Source organism: Hyla sarda, chromosome 4, assembly GCF_029499605.1.
Source record: "Hyla sarda isolate aHylSar1 chromosome 4, aHylSar1.hap1, whole genome shotgun sequence".
NCBI classification, from domain to species: Eukaryota; Metazoa; Chordata; class Amphibia; order Anura; family Hylidae; genus Hyla; species Hyla sarda.
Window position 1 is genome coordinate 32,527,619 of NC_079192.1, and position 18,143 is coordinate 32,545,761.

Genomic DNA, 18,143 nt, shown 5'->3' on the forward strand with positions numbered 1-18,143 from the left:
CCCCCATCCCGTGGCAACACAGTTGTTTGGGTGGTCGTTGATCGATTTTCCAAGATGGCACATTTTATTCCTCTTCCTGGTCTTCCTTCAGCGCCTCAGTTGGCAAAACAATTTTTTGTACATATTTTTCGTCTTCACGGTTTGCCCACGCAGATCGTCTCGGATAGAGGCGTCCAATTCGTGTCTAAATTCTGGAGGGCCCTCTGTAAACAGCTCAAGATTAAATAAACTTCTCTTCTTCTTATCATCCCCAATCCAATGGGCAAGTAGAAAGAATTAATCAGGTCCTGGGTGACTATTTACGGCATCTTGTTTCCTCCCGCCAGGATGACTGGGCAGATCTTCTACCTTGGGCCGAATTCTCATACAACTTCAGAATCTCCGAATCTTCTGCTAAGTCCCCATTTTTCGTGGTGTACGGCCGTCACCCTCTTCCCCCCCTCCCTACTCCCTTGCCCTCTGGTTTGCTCGCTGTGGATGAAGTGACTCGTGATCTTTCCACCATATGGAAAGAGACCCAAAATTCTCTTTTACAGGCTTCTTCCCGGATGAAAAGATTTGCCGATAAGAAAAGAACTCCCCCCATTTTTGCTCCCGGAGACAAGGTATGGCTCTCCGCTAAATATGTCCGCTTTCGTGTCCCCAGTTACAAACTGGGACCACGCTATCTTGGTCCTTTCAAAGTCTTGTGCCAGATTAACCCTGTCTCTTACAAACTCCTTCTTCCTCCTTCTCTTCGTATTCCCAATGCCTTCCATGTCTCTCTCCTTAAACCACTCATCATTAACCGCTTCTCTCCCAAACTTGTTTCTCCCACTCCTGTTTCCGGTTCTTCTGACGTCTTCTCCGTGAAGGAGATTCTGGCCTCCAAGACGGTCAGAAAAAAAAATTTTTTTTGGGTGGATTGGGAAGGCTGTGGCCCAGAGGAGAGATCCTGGGAACCTGAGGACAACATCCTAGACAAAAGTCTTATCCTCAGGTTCTCAGGCTCCAAGAAGAGGGGGAGACCCAAGGGGGGGGGGTACTGTTACGCCGAGCGCTCCGGGTCCCCGCTCCTCCCCGGAGCGCTCGCAACATCCTCGCATTTGCAGCGCCCCGGTCAGACCTGCTGACCGGGTGCGCTGCAATACCTCTCTCAGCCGGGATGCGATTCGCGATGCGAGAGGCGCCCGCTCGCGATGCGCATCCCGGCTCCCGTACCTGACTCGCTCTCCGTCAGTCTTGTCCCGGCGCGCGCGCGCCCTAAGGAGCGGGGCCGCGCGCGCGCCGGGTCTCTGCTATTTAAAGGGCCACTGGGCCACTGATTGGCGCAGCAGGCTTAATTAGTGTGTTCACCTGTGCACTCCTTATTTATACCTCACTTCCCCTGCACTCCCTCGCCGGATCTTGTTGCCATTGTGCCAGTGAAAGCGTTTCCTTGTGTGTTCCTAGCCTGTGTTCCAGACCTCCTGCCGTTGCCCCTGACTACGATCCTTGCTGCCTGCCCTGACCTTCTGCTACGTCCGACCTTGCTCTTGTCTACTCCCTTGTATCGCGCCTATCTTCAGCAGTCAGAGAGGTTGAGCCGTTGCTGGTGGATACGACCTGGTTGCTACCGCCGCTGCAAGACCATCCCGCTTTGCGGCGGGCTCTGGTGAATACCAGTATCAACTTAGAACCGGTCCACCAGCACGGTCCACGCCAATCCCTCTCTGGCACAGAGGATCCACCTCCAGCCAGCCGAATCGTGACAGGACTGTTGTACCAAAATTCTTGGATACGGTCTCTGGTGATCGACTTTATCAGATTCTGGTTCCCCGAAGAGAGGCGACGATGGTCCTCAACGCATACCATGATCAGTTGGGACACTTTGGAGTCCACAAGACCAAAGCTACTGTCAAGCAAAGGTTCTATTGGATCGGAATGCGCAGCGACATTGAGAAATGGTGCAATGAATGTGCAGTCTGTAACCTCACCAAGATTGTGCACAAGGATGCAAAAGCACCCCTCCATTCCATCCAGAGTGAAAGGCCCAACCAGTTGGTCCCGCCAGCCCTGGACCAATACCCACTCTTGAATGCGTTGAGGAAGAGTTAGCTGCCGCTTCAGAGGTTCCAAGGGCTCCAGAAGACGCAAGAGTTTCAGATTCCCCCGAAGTGGTGTTGCATAGGTCCCAACGGTCGACACAAGGAAAAATTCCCGCAAGGTACAAAGATTAGCTCACAATATAATGTAAAAGTACATAGTTAGTCCATGTACTGTATAATCACAATAGTCCACACATATGAACATAACTAAGTTAGGACTGTAACATCCTGTGTAGTCCCAGTCCACCAGTTTTAAATGTATGCCTATATATGTCTAATGTTTTCTCTTCTCTCAACGTGTACAGGGTATTCTACTGGCCAGAGGGTTCCCCTGAAAGACAGGTAAACACGTATATAGACAGAGTACAGTATGTACAGGTAACACTGTTGTATAGTTTAACAATGTATATTGAGTTCTGGGGAGAACGGTTGAGAACTGAAGGGCCCAGCAGCTAAGGCATTGGTAAGATAGCCTCTGGCAACCCATCTGCTATCGATGTCTTATAGTGCTTAAAAATGTGTTACTCATGCAGTTACAAGTGTAAAGAAATCTCACATGTTTACCCAGTTATGCCAAACAAAGAGCATGTAAGGACATTTGAAAGTGCTACATGGACTCATCCCCTATTGTTATTGATCATCCAGACCTGTGAAGGACATTTTATACTACGATGCCCCATGAACTGTTATTAGGCCTCAGTGGCCACTTCAGTCGTCCGCCCTCCAGGACTGGGTGCCGAGGATGGCTGTATTTAAGAGGAGGAGTTTGTGGTGGCCCAGTACGGGAGTTGTTGCCCCGTACCCTTGCTGCCCTGTCAGGTAGCCTCCCTTCTGTGTCCCCTGGGCCTCCTTGTACTTCTTCCCCCCCCCCCCCCCCTTGTACATATATTTTGCTGTGTGTTGTGATATATAATGTGTTGTTACTTTAAGAAATGTATTATGTGATTGTTACCAGGGGGTGTCAGTGACCAGGTGATCCCAGGTGTGACCTATGAGCTCCCTGCTAGTCTCCCCTGAGTTCCTGAGTCTTTGCTGAGGTCAAGTCGAGTCCTAGTGTGTGTGTCCAGAGTCATTGGAGGCCTCAAGTCCAATCTGCAGCCACAGCCAATTGCAAGTAAGCTACAGTCTTAGCTTTGTCAGTCCTCAGTCAAGTCAGTCCCTGTCAGCAACTGTTAAGTCAGCATAGCCTGCATTTAATTGTCCAGTCCTACTACAAGTCCCAGCAAGCCCATAAGGTCTCTGAGTCACTGGTCACCTCTGTGGGCCCTGGCTGAACTGTATAGACTTTACCATCAGTGTACCCTCAGTAAAACTACCATTGTCCGTAACTTGTCATCGGAGTCATTTTATGCCCCATGCCTAGCCCAGGATTCAGCAGTATACCTTCGGGTGGTATCGATGATTAAACCACGCCCTGGCGTCACGAACACAAGGGGTTAATGCCATCTGCCCCTAGGGTAATTCCATCTGTCCTGCATCAGACCCCGTTACCACATATCTATCTCAAATCTATCTATCTCACACTTATCTCATGTGTCTGGTGTCATAGATGGCTGTGTGACACTTGTGTGTCTCTTCTTGGAGAGCGTCATTGGCCCAGCTGTCATCATAACTCCCAAACAATTCAGTGGAATGAAGTGTGTAGATGCTGTCCACCTCTCCTATGTTTGGTTGCTATAAGGAGTCATGAGGTCTAATCTGGACTTTATGACTCCTTATAGCAACCACATCTATGTTCCAGAAAAGGCATGAGGGCCCCCACCCATTTTGTTTTTTTGCCCAGGGCCGTCCAACAATTATCTGCCCTTAGTCTTGTTACCTTGCAGGTTCCCACACCACCACCATTTCAGCAAGTGGTCTCCTCCTCTGGATGCACAGAGGTGGCATGAGGCTTGGTGGATTATTTGAAGAGGAATCATCCTGCCTGTATTGCCTATTGATCATGGCTCCTTCCTTTCCTATCTCTCCTTCCCTGTGCTATTGTTCCTGGCATGGCTCCTGGCACTGACCCTCAGGCCCATGAATGACTACACTTGGTCTCGTCCTCTTCTGGTGCATTCCTGACCGCTCTCAAGGCAACAGATATTGGCCCTCATTGACTATTGCAAACTCGACAAGTTTTGTGGGGTTGTGCGCCAGATTTGCGCATTGTGGCAGAAATTGTGTCTGTGCCAGATTTTGCGCCAGAATTGAAAAAACCCTGACTAACTCTCCATTTTGCTAAGAAACCCCAAAAATGGGCGTGGCTGCCAGGAAAAGGGGGCGTGGTCACAAAAAAGGGCCGTGTTCCCAACATTTTTACAAAAACCCAACATATTTACTAAGGTTTCCACAGAAAATGTGGTGGATTTGAGCAAAAAAAAAAAAGCAAAGTGTAGGGAAACCTTAGTAAATAATGTGGGGAAAAAATTGTAGGGAATTAAAATCCACAAAGAAACCTACACAACACTCTTAGTAAATAAGGGCCATTGACACCACTGCCCCAATACATGTCTATTCTGGGATGACAACCTGCGGATCTTTTTGGAGTAAGTACACACCTCCTTGATGGGGTTAACAGGAAGAGCAGAGGGTTCCTTAGACGCCACATTCCCATTGTAGACCGTGGCAAATGGATTATGGCTTTCCTTATATGTGATTGTAATCTTATTAAAGTATTTTTAGGATTTGTTTTTATGCACACTCACCATCACTAGTCCTATAGCACCATCCGTTTTATGCCTGTACAGCTGCACCCATGTGTTTTAGAACTCTAATTTGGCCATGTGATCACAAGTCAGACTGTTCAAATCTTCCAGTGCCTAATGGTTACAATAGGATGCCAAATTGACTTCCTGTTGACTACAAGATGATAGCAGCACCTACCAGATCACCCCTACTAGCTCTCAGACCCCTCCCCACCCCTCCCAGCTCCATCAGCTATCTCTATGGGATCAGGATATATAGTAGTTATATACCTCCCCTTCAGCCCTAACTGTATACTGCTGTTATCTCTATGTGATCAGGATATATAGTAGTTATACAGCTCCCCTCTAGCTTTATCTGTATACTGCTGCTATCTCTGTGGGATCCGGATATATAGTAGTTATATACCTCCCCTCCAGCTCTATCTGTATACTGCTGCTGCTATCTCTGTGGGATCAGGATATATGGCAGTTATAAAGCTATCCTCCCAGCTGTACCTGTATACTGCTGCTGCTATCTCTATGGAATCAGGATATATAGTAGTTATACGCCTTCCCTCCAACTCTATCTGTATACTGCTACCTCTGGGATCAGTCTATATATATAATAGTATTACACCTCCCCTCCAGCTCTAACTGTATACTACTACAGTTATCTCTCTGAAATCAGAATATATAGTAGTTATATCTCCCCTGAGGCTGTGTTCACACATTGGCCCTAATTTACTAAGAGTGGAGTGTAGTTTTTCCACGGTGTTTCCTAATGTTTCCCTACGTTTTCCACTTTTCCTTACATTTTGCCTTTTTTACACCTGCTCAGATCTGTTGGGTTTTCGAGAACTCAAATCCACCACATTTTCTGTGATAACCTTAGTAAATATGTTGGGATTTTTTGAAAATGTCAGGCGCCCCCCCCCCCTTTCTGAGTAAAATTGAGAGTTTGTTGTTTTTTGGTTTTTTATTGGCGCAAATTCTGGTGCAGACACAAATTGTGGCGCAATGCGACACATTTTGGTGCACAACCCTACAAAACAGGTCGGGTTTACAATACTAAATCAGGGTCATTGTGTTTCTTGCAGCTTTTCTCTGTTTTTGCTGTATTTTTCCCCAAATCATGACAAACCGCAATTGTGCAAAAAAATTTCTACTGAGGAAGGGGTCGGAGGACTGTTGTTCCCAGTGCCCCGAAACGCGTTTAGAAGTCTGGCATTGTTCACACAGTTTGCCTCTAGTGTCCGTTTGCTAACCTATAGGTCTTGGCAACAGAAGAGTTAATTCAAGCCACAATCCGCCCTGCCTGGCCGCAACTTTACCTTGAACCATCCTTCGTAGCCTACACCTCCCGCAGCATAAGCCTCCACGTGGGACGCAGGTCTTGGATCATCCACCGCTCCCAAACGCAACTCTGCCGCCAGACCCACTGCCGCTCCCGTGCAGACTGACACTCTTGCCGGAGTGTCAGACCAGTTCCATCTTCAGTGAGCCGGGAAGCTGGTGTGATCATCGCTCCACGCTCCCCTGATGTGGGAGCCAGCGGTACGGAACAACACACTGCGCCCCTCTGCCATTGGGGCTGCTAGGGAGACGGACGAATCTAGTGTTCTCCCACCATCGGAGCACGAGAGGAGTGTAAGGCTGCGATCAACGTTAAAGATCCATCAAGCCGCTAGAAGCAGTGGTAGGATACTCTAATTACATTTGTATTATACATTTGGACATTGATTCTATGCCACAAGCATAAACTGAACTCCCATTAATATCATTATATTTTATTTTTGCTCGTGAACCAACGGACCTTTTTCCATATATATCGGAACACTAGCACACAGGACACTATTAATTTTTTACTAATTTTTTACTCTATGTCAATATATTTTTTTAATATTATTTTTTTGATATCCCACTAGGGCCCAGTGGGACTATCACTAGGCAATGCCAGTCTAATGTGTTAATCTGTTATTCATTTTTATATTTATAATTAAATTATTTTTAGGATCAATACTGTTATACTTTAATTTATTTCCACCCTCATCGTTATGCACCATTTGGTGAGGCCCTAGAGGTATAAGCTATTTTTTGCAATTTATTGTTATTTTGGTTGCCGGTGGGGTCCGGCTATAGCTTAAAATGACGTCGGTCCTTCTGTTGTGAGCTGCACCTATTTTCAAGTTTCTAATTTACAAATCTGTTTAACTTTCTGGCACCAGTTGATTAAAAAAAAAAAAAAAAAAAAAAAGTTTTCCACCGAAGTACCCCCTTTAAGATTATTAAATTAGAGGTAAATTACAAATCTGTTTAACTCTCTGGCACCAGTTAATTTTAAAACCATTTTTTTCCCCTCCGGAGTTCCCTTTAAACTGCTCTGGAAAATAAAAGCTGACCACTTGCTATAGATGACAAAGACATTGCTATAGATGACAAAGAAAGTTGTAACCATAACAGAATAAAACACTGTAAGATGTCATCCAATAAATAGGTTGAATGGAAAAGCATGTTATGGACGTGTAGAAAGTAGGATAAACTTATTACCACATTTATTCATAAAATATGTCTATAATTCCTATTCATAAGTACTTTTATAAAAGAATTGAGGGGTTGGGGGAGGATTTATCATGATCGGATATTTTTACCCCGGTCTAAAGTGCTCTGGAGTAAGATGTGACAAATTTATTAAGAGGCGCAAGCTTCTTAATAAATTTGGCGCATATTTGTCACTGTCTATGCGCCAGACTTTGAAATTTACGCCAGCTACCAGCCGTAGTAGATTTCTGGCATAACTTACTCTGACTTCTGGATAGAAATATATGGGAAGCTTATATATTATCATCTCAGTGTATTGCTTAACCCTTTAGTTTTTTTTGGTATTTTTTTTTTCTTTCATTTTTTTTAACATTTTTTTAGAGCCATAACTCACAAAACCACATGACCGCTTATACATTTTTTGGAGGACAACATGTACTTTTTAATGGAACTCTACTTTACCATGTAGCATATTGTGAAACAAAGAAAAATATATATAAATATTTTTAGGATGACATGGGGAAAAAACACTTGCCATTTTGTGAGTTTACCGTGTGGTAATAATGATATGTTGACTCCACTCTGCGGGGCCATTACAATTACAATGATACCCAAAAAAAGTTTGTTGTATTTTACTACTTTGTAGTAGTACAATAGTGGACAAAAAAAACAAAACCTTAAAGGGGTTATCCAACAAGGTGACTTTACTACTAACCCCAGACAGTAATGGACATGCTTAGAAAGGATCCGTGCTTGTCTTGGGGATAAATGGCTGTGTTGTCCACCCTAACGCTGCAGCTTTCTTTTTGTGAAAAAAAAGTCTATTTCCTGTTTGAGTTTCTTCCCTCCAACTACAAGTCCCAGGATCCATTGTTTGTAAGTGAGAGGTCACTTTTCTCCCTCCCACCCATCAGCCACCCCACCCATTGAAGCACACCTGGGACAAATCTCAGCCACTCTGTGGATAATGATCTCCCTCCCACCCAGTGGTCGCTCCACCCACTGAAGCAAACAGTCTTCTTTAAATACCTGACTACTGATGTAATGTCTTGGGCCGCACTGCAACCTGGGAAACTCATTTTGTATGCTGCTAAAAAAAATTGGGGCAAAGATCACATAAGAATTACCTTACCATCCATCACACACAGGTACAGACACAATATTATGAACTACACTAACTTTACAGCCTTTGTAGCATAGTCCAACACCATATTCTGACCCCTAAAAATTTTTATTGTTTCATCCCCGAACTGCGTAAAGGCTTGATTTTATCAGAAGAGTTTTGGTTTTCGTTGGTAACAATATTGGTAGGAGTTTTTTTTTTACTGCAAGGTGAACAAAAAACAGCAATTCGGCACTGAATTTACCATGTATGATAAACAACAATATACAGTGGAGCAAAAAAGTATTTAGTCAGCCACCAATTGTGCAAGTTCTCCCATCCAAAAAGATGAGAGGCTGTAATTTTCATCATAGGTATACCTCAACTATGAGAGACATAATGAGAAAAAAAATCCATATAATCACATTGTCTGATTTTTAAAGAATTTATTTGCAATTTATGGTGAAAAATAAGTATTTGGTCACCTACAAACAAGCAAGATTTCTGGCTCTCACAGACCTGCAACTCCTTCTTTAAGAGTCTCCTCTGTCCTCTACTCATTACATGTATTAATGGTACCTGTTTGAGGTTGTGGACAGGTGTCTTTTATACTGATAACAAGTTCAAACAGTCACACTCCAAACTCCACTATGGTCAAGACCAAAGAGCTGTTGAAGGACACCAGAAACAAAATTGTAGACCTGCACCAGGCTGGAAAGACTGAATCTGCAATAGGCAAGCAGCTTGGTGTGAAGAAATAAACTGTGGGAGCAATTATTTGAAAATGGAAGACATACAAGACCACTGATAATCTCCCTCGATCTGGGGCTTCACGCAAAATCTCACCCCATGGTGTCAAAATGATCACAAGAAAGGTGAGCAAAAATCACTGAACCACACGGGGAGACCTAGGGAATGACCTGCAGAGAGCTTGGGCAAAAGTAACAAGGGCTACCATCAGTAACACACTACGTCACCAGGGATTCAAATCATGCAGTGCCAGACCTATCCCCCTGCTTAAGCCAGTACATGTCCGGGCCCGTCTGAAGTTTGCTAGAGAGCATTTGGATGATCCAGAAGAGGATTGGAAGAATGTCATATGGTCACATGAAACCAAAGTAGAACTTTTTGGTAAAAACTCAAGTCGTCGTGTTTGGAGGAGAAAGAATGCTGAGCTGAATACAAAGAACACCATACCTACTGTAAAGCATGGGGGTGGAACCATCATGCTTTGGGGCTGTTCTTTTGCTAAGGGACCAGGATGACTTATCTATGTAAATAATCTAAAAGAAAAACAGAAGGTGCTCCATGTGCAGGATCAGGAGGTCAGGCCCATAGCGAGGGGGAAAGGGTCTATCCCACACCGCTTACCAGAGTTGGTTGTGTGCACACACACAACAATGGGAAGCGCCTGAAAGTGTAAATGTCATCATCCGCAGCCTTCCTTGAGAACGATAAGTAGGCAGATGGACCGTAAGAGTAGGAGATATCGGCACTGGATGAAGGAGCCAGGAGGAGTAGCAGCATAAAATCAAGGCAGGTTTATTGGATGCAACGCGTTTCGCTGCGCATGCGCAGCTTCATCAGGCCTGCCTTGATTTTATGCTGCTACTCCTCCTGGCTCCTTCATCCAGCGCCGATATCTCCTACTCTTACGGTCCATCTGCCTACTTATTGATCTGTGTAAAGGAAATAATGAATGGGGCCATGTATTGTGAGATTTTGAGCGAAAACCTCCTTCCATCAGCAAGTGCATTGAAGATTAACGTGGCTGGGTCGTTCAGCATAACAATGATCCCAAACACACCGCCCGGGCAACGAAGGAGTGGCTTCGTAAGAAGCATTTTAAGGTCCTGGAGTGGCCTAGCTAGTCTCCAGATCTCAACCCCATAGAAAACCTTTGGAGGGTGTTGAAACTCTGTGTTGCCCAGCAACAGCCCCAAAACATCACTGCTCTAGAGGAGACCTGCATGGAGTAATGGGCCAAAATACCAGCAACAGTGTGTGAAAACCTTGTGAAGACTTACAGAAAATGTTTGACCTCTGTCATTGCCAATAAAGGGTGTATAACAAAGTATTGAGATGAACTTTTGTTATTGACCAAATACTTCTTTTTCACCATAATTTGCAAATAAATTCTTTAAAAATCAGACAATGTGATTTTATGGATTTTTTCCTCATTCTGTCTCTCATAGTTGAGGTTATGACCTATGATGAAAATTACAGCCTCTCATCTTTATAAGTGGGAGAACTAGCACAATTGGTGGCTGACTAAATACTTTTTTGCCCCACTGTATATCATTAGTTACATAAGATGCAAATACACTTTTGCACATCGTGAAACCAATTATGGGTTTGTTTGTTTTTTTGTAGTTGCAGACAATATTTTTATGTTTTCTGTCTACAGAGCTGTGTGAATGTCTGTCTTTTGCACCATGATCTGAGGTTTTTATCAGTGTAATTTGGAAGTAGATGGGATTTTTCACTTACTTTTTGTTGTAAAGATCTGCAATTCTGACACTGGGTATGTTTTTTTTCCCTTTATTGCGTTCACTGTGCAGGATTAATAATGTTATATTTTAATAGTTTAGACATTTATGGTATAGCAATACATATTATGTTTATTTTTTTAAGTTAAGGTTTCTTTTATTTGAAAAATGGGAAAAGGGGGGGATTCAAATTTTTATCAGGGGGATATACTTTTAAAACCTATTTTTGTCTTGTTTTTAACTTTTTTCCCCTTAGGGAACCTGTGTGTGCATTCTTTATAATGCTTATACAGTACACTGCAATACTATACAGTAAATTGCAGTGTACTGTCAGGTCAGCGGTTTTGTAGTATAGCATGCCTGTGGTTGGCTGTAATGGCAGATTGTACATGGTGGCTGCAAAGGCCTTCAGAAGATCTTGGGCTGCCATGGCAACAGATCAGCTCCTTGATCAGTTGATCATGGCTCTCTACAGCCCTGGGCCCTTGGCTCTGCTACTATGTTATGTACACAAACATCATGGGGTATTCAGGAGTTTTTCTTAAATTCTTTAACATTATAGTGCTCAGAATGAAATGACTCATGGTGGGCATGAGGGTAAATGGGGGTGGTCAGTCGCAGCAAACCAGCACCTGACATCTAACTACTAGATGTTATAGTCACTAATGATGGTGCCACCTAAGTGGCTGAACAGGTAGGATTTTAATGTTTTATGATCCCATCTACTGATGCGGTTAGCATCTGTCGAGTGGGGAGCAGGCTCGCCTCCTGAGCCTGCACCATACTAGCTGACCGGACATTTACAGATGAAGACAGATATGTAGCCATCTGTAAATAATAACTTTTCAACAAACTTTCCATAAATCAAAAGTACAAGCAAATATTATAGGGTCTGATCGAATACTTGCCAACAGTCCCAATCTCCATCACTATATGAAGTGGCCGGCTTGGCCAATGAGAAGAAGGGAGAGCCTGGCCAACCAGCTGCAGACACTCTGCTCATGCCTCTCAGTGGCGGGATATTTATCCCTTCACAGCATTTCTGTCCTTGTGACATTATGATTTGACTTAAACTAACCTCTGCTTGTGATCTGACTCTGCCTTTGCCTGCTGACTTTATAATATGCTATCCTCCTGGTTTGACCAGTGTACAGATTATGTACTGTGTTCCCCTCTACGTTTTGACTCTCTGGCTTGTCCTTGGTTTACCCTTCCACCTGCTAGTTTTGTTACTACCTTACCAGTGTGATGCTGACCTGGCTTGTTTACCTATTCTTGACACCTCATGCACTCAGTAAGTGTAGGGACAATCACCCAGTTGGGGGCCTCTGTTTAGGGCAGATCGTCCAAATAAGTAGGGATGGTGGTAAAAAAATTGGTGTTTTGGGGATGTTCTTGAGTATTCCTGGCATGGTGATTAAATGCCCAGATTTCATTAATTTAAATATCATTTAAATTGGCACTGTCAGATACACTGTTGATATGTTATAAAGCATGCAAAAACAATATGTTTTGCAATTGTTTTCATCAGAAAATTTTCAGTATTTCATACTGAAAAGGCCAGTAAAAAAAAACTGGCCACTAGGGGTCCCCCTGCCTCCTTGGACACATACCAGTCCTGCAGTGTCCACTGGTCATTGACATGTCATGGACACCATGAGTGATTGACAGGGCTGCAGGCAGGTCCAGGGCCCTCTGTGAGTCAAAGCAGAGTAAGGGAGGGGAGGAGTCATCCCAGTGAGGAGAAGAGAGGGACACGCCCTATGGCTCTGCATGGACAGAAGTGAGTGCATGCAGTGAGTGACCATTTTAGCAAGCATATTCTAAATAGACATTTTACCTCATCCACCACAGATGCACATGATCCGGATGAGGTACTGAGCAACATATAACAGATTTTTTTTTTTACACTTTAAATGATCAATTAAAATTTTTCTTTAATTTTGTAAGTATGCTATCTATGACTTACAGTATTGTTCTCATAAATATCTGAGTTACACAGATTGTTCAGTTCCTCTTGCATAGTAGAACAAACATGTATCCTTTTACAAGCTTCAGTAATGAGGCTAATAGGACAGTCTGCGTTATTGTCATATTTTTAGCCAATTCCTAATCCACGTCTAATAAGCTCTGTCAATAACATCCTTAAGTATCTCCTTCAATGTGACCTTTTTAGGAGTTATAGACGTACTTGATTCCTTAATGAATGTAAATGGGAGCATTTCTCTCAGTTTCTTCCAATAACTCAGAACATATCACATGTGTACACTAACTGGTTCTAAAAACCTAGAACTTGGCTTCCCAAAGGTTTAGATGTCTAGAAGGAGGAATTTGACTGACTTGGTGCTTCCTCCTGAACTGGAAATACCCCATGTATAGAATCACACTCTTGACTGTTTATGGGACGTGTTTTCTTAAGATGACATAATAGGGTTTTCTAGTTACTTGACAGTTTCTACTCTCTTCTTAGTCATTTGCTGATTCACATTTATTTCATGTGAATTTACATAAACTTTGGGAAACTTTGCCAAATTCTGTCTTCGATTACTTCTAGCAATGACTAGCAGCCTTTCGTGATCCTTTCATCCGATGTAATAGTTTAGTGTGGCAGGATCTAAAAATGTTCATTTTTTTTTTTGACAAATACTTTCACGGTAGACTATAACTGGGCATTGTCTACATCTTTCGAATATGTCATTTCATATAAATGAAACTATATTTGGTAGTAAAAATAAAAACAACGGGGCACTCGTGAAAGATTGCTTCTTTTATTCCAACTTCATGTAGCAGAGCTACAGCGGGGAAAACAAGAAAAAGAACATAAAGCGTGGAGAATGCTACGATTGTTTCATACCACGTAGGTACTTCATAGGGCCTCCAGTAGTACGAAACGTAGCCTTCTCCACGCTTCCAACTCAGTTTTTTTTCTCCCCCTCTTCCACATGAAGTTGAAATTAAAGGAGAAATCTTTCAACATATGGGTGAGTGCTCTGTGGTTTTCATTTCTACCATCAAATATAAACTGTTACCTATTTGCCTAAACTTGCACGTAGAGCAATGGAGCCCTGTTGATATGCCGCGGAATGAACTGTGTCTATACCCTGTAGCTCTATGGAGAGCATTGAGGCATAGGCTTTAGCACTGTGCCAGGTGGGCGGTCCCTCTCCTACTACATTATTAAGACTATACATTAATTAGATTATAACAACTGCCATCGTTCTGCCAAGAGTTGGAATTATCACGTGTGGTGTAGGTGAACGATTTTTCTACACCTTTCATTTGTGTGGTTGTTTTGTGTGTGTGCGCCAAATTTATAAAATGATTACAAGACATGTGATCAATATGGTGCTAGTATATAATTATTTGAAAATTACCCTACAGTACACCACCTTGTATGGTTCCTCCTCCAAGACTTTTTCTGCAACTTTTTAAGCTGCAAAATTTGCAACTTTTTGCCAATGTCGTCTACAGCCAGTTTTGTAAGCCAGGTCTGGGCTGGAGTAGATTTATGACAAATTGAGGGCTTTGCAAGAATTATGTGACTAGTCTAACATGATAGATTCATGACCACTGCAAAAAGTCAACCAGATTATGGCATAGCTACACAATTTTTGAAAAAGAATCTAAAGCAAATCAACACCATACAAAAAAAAAAAAACTGGTAAAACCAATGAGAAATTTCCCCCATTGCTTCTCTTCCTCATTGCATCTAAAGCACCAAAAACAAAAACAAAATTTGACTGGATGGTGTTGAGTTCCTACCCTTCTTCCTACATGGTTTCCAATGGTCCTGGAATGGTCTGTTGGTGCAGTATATGGGATGAGTGGATGATAACACACATCTAGCAGGGTTGCATCTCCAATAAGGGCTTTTGGGGAGCCATCCTAAAAAATTATAAAGTACACAACAGAAGGAGAGAACATCTGCACTCACCGCTCGGTATCGGCTATTGCGTCCGGGAGTCCGGGAGTCACAGGCATGGCATGTAGCAGGAAGCGCTCAGAGACTATACCGGTATTTCGCACAACAGTGTGCTTCATCCGGTCTCATGAGAGTTTTCTGCACCCCGCAGATCGGCTTCACTTTGAACTCCCTGATACTCCAGAGCCGCCGAAGGGCATACAAGTTAGTACGTTGTCTGTCTTCCCCTACCTATTAGTGTGCTCTCCTCATGCTTGTAGTACATTATACCACAGTATCCTAAAAAAATATTTTTGAGGTCACAGTTCCTAACATTCTGGAGTCCATTTTTTTCATGTTCCATAAGGCGCAATCCTTTAACAAAAAAATCCCACACTCAACACCATCAATGACTGACCTTTCAGTCTTGCCACGCGTACAGAACCCTCTCATGTGTGCACCCCTTTTCTACCACTTAGTAAACCTTTTATACCCTTGTGTATTATTTGGGCTTTTTCTGTAATTCCAGTGACATCCATGCTCTTCTTCCTTTCATTCTTTCGTAATACACCTTTATATGCACATTTTATGAGTATGTATGTTTGTATAAACTAAACGGGATGAGTATTTAACTCAGGGAGAGTTCACCACTCCTGGTGTGACGGAGCTTTCAAGGGCCACTAAGCACTCCGCAGTCATTCTGGGTAGGGGAATATGCAAATCAGCTCATTACATCACCTTCTCAGGCCATGTTCCCTGGTATCAGCTTAGCTCCAGTTACGGAATATAAAAAGCTAATCGGGATTAATGCCAAACCAGAACTCTCTCTCCCTGTATAAATATGTGTATATATTTATACAGGGCCGCCATCAGAAATGTTGGAACCCCATACAGCTGAGATTTCTGGGCCCCCCTAACTATATAAACATGGGTATTCTTTTAACCCTATTGACCCACAGAATAAATAGAACGTGTTAGTTTTACTGTAAAATGAACTGCATAAAAATTGAACCCCTGAAGTAGTGCAAAATAATGTTTTTGTTTTGTTTTTACATTCTCCCAAAATAATACTTTTTGGTGCGCTGTACATCTTATGGTAAAAAAAAGGTGTCATTGCAAAGTACATTTGGTCGCGCAAAAAGAAAAAAAAACAAGCCCTAGCATAAGTCTGTAGATAGATAGAGATCTGGATTAGGCAAATAGGAAGGTATATGGTGAAGGTGGAAAAGAGGTAGAAGATAAAGAAAGGGAAGAAGAGAAGTTTACAAGAATGAGGAGCAAAAATGAAAGACTGGTGGCTAAGAAAAGGTTCATATTGCATTTTTAATCTTTATCACGGGTAAGAACAGGATACCAACGTATACTGTGGTGGGGAGTAGGGGTGCAGACAGTTTAATTCAATTGCCCGAACAGCGTCACCTAGTGATTCACTTCTGGCCATATATGCTATTATAACTGGACAGGACAACACAGCAGATTGTGCAGCACAGTGCATTTGGGTCTGGTAAAATAGCATATACAGTGGTCCCTCACGTTACAATATTAATTGGTTCTGGGACGACCATTGTATGTTGAAACCATTGTATGTTGAGACCAGAACTCTATGGAAACCTGGTAATTGGTTCTAAAGTCACCAAAATGTCATCCAAAAATAGGAAAAAGTGAGAATTAAAGAAAAATAAGTAGATAACTAATATAGATAAAGCAAATCCTTACATATAAAAGTAATAAAGATCTGCTGGGAGCTGTAAATCACTGTCTATGTTAGTGTTTTCCAAGCAGGGAGCCTCCAGCTGTTGCAAAACTACAACTCCCAGCATGCCCGGACAGCCAAAGGCTGTCCGGGCATGCAGGGAGTTGTAGTTTTGCAACATCTGGGGCCACCCTGCTTGGGAAACACTGTCTATGTAGAGGACAGGAGCTTCTTCGGGGTACACACGATGTCCTAAAAAAGTAATGGAGTCGCCCTCACCTGGTGTCCAAAGGAGCAGCTAACCCTGGTACAGGTAAAGTGTACAGAACATGTAATACCTCCCTGTACTGTAGGGGGCACTATCAGACACCAGTCAGTGCATGCACTTCAGTAATACAGGGGTTTTACCAGTGAATGCCCATTCTGATTGGTCTGTTCTTCCAGCCATTGACATAGATCTGGACTGTCCGTAGTATTGTATGTTTAGTCTTGTTTCAACTTACGATTGTCCAGAAAAGACCATTGTATGTTGAAACTATTGTATGTTGAGGCCATTGTAAGTTGAGGGATCACTGTACAGAGAGAATGGAGCAGACTCTGTTCAGGCACCACAGTATACATCAGTTTTCTGTTCTTGGCTGGATGCTGACATATACAAAAAGCAGTATGAACAGAGCCTGCTGGAGAGGGGATAATGTAAGAGGAAGGGGTTAATGAAGTGACATGAGGCCTGGGCACATGGTCTCCCCTACAGCAATCTATCTGCTGGCCAGTCACTAAATCACCTTAAAGGGTACCTCTCATCAAATAAACTTTTGATATATTTTAGATTAATGAATGTTGAATAACTTTCCAATAGCATGTTAATGAAAAATATGCTTCTTTCTATTGTATTTTTCCCGATCAGTCCTGTCAGCAAGCATTTCTGACTCATGCTGGAGTCCTAAACACTCAGAGCTGCCAGCCTGCTTTGTTCACAGCCAAACAGGCTGTGAACAAAGCAGGCTGGCAGCTCTGAGTGTTCTCCTTTGTGAACAAAGCAGACTGGCAGCTCGTAGTGTTTAGGACTCCAGCATGAGTCTGAAATGCTTGCTGCCAGGACTGGTAGGGAGACCCCTAGTGGTCATTTCTTCAAAGTGGAAAATTAAATAGAAAGAACCATATTTTTTAATAACATGCAATTGTGAAGTTATTCTGCATACATTAATCTATAATATATCACAAGTTTTTTTGATGAGAGGTACCCTTTAAGAAATGAAAGTAGATAATGTGAGGAGGAAGAGACCTTTCTACACTTCGCTGACCTGCACTGCAGCCCCAGGATCTCCTGCATTATGTTTCTTTGGGTGTTAAAACTGGAGGAGGATGTACAGAAAACTCCCCCTGGGTCCTAGTGATGCCTAGTACCACCTGGGTCCTAGTGATGCTCTTCTCCTAGGCAGCCTTTGCGGTCCTTTTAAAAGAACTGCAGTGGCTCTAGCACACAATGTGGTGGATAGCTAAATAGAGCAATTAGCGCAGCAGACGGGCCCAGTCTCTCCTCTCCGCCCCACATTTTATTTTTTATCGGAGCCCTGACTAGGTACAGAAACAGCAGCTCAGAAGCAGAAGACCATTGTTTAAACAGTGGTCTTCTGCTTCTGTGCTATGTCTGTTGCAGGGGGGGTGTAGCGGGGGCCCGGGCCCCC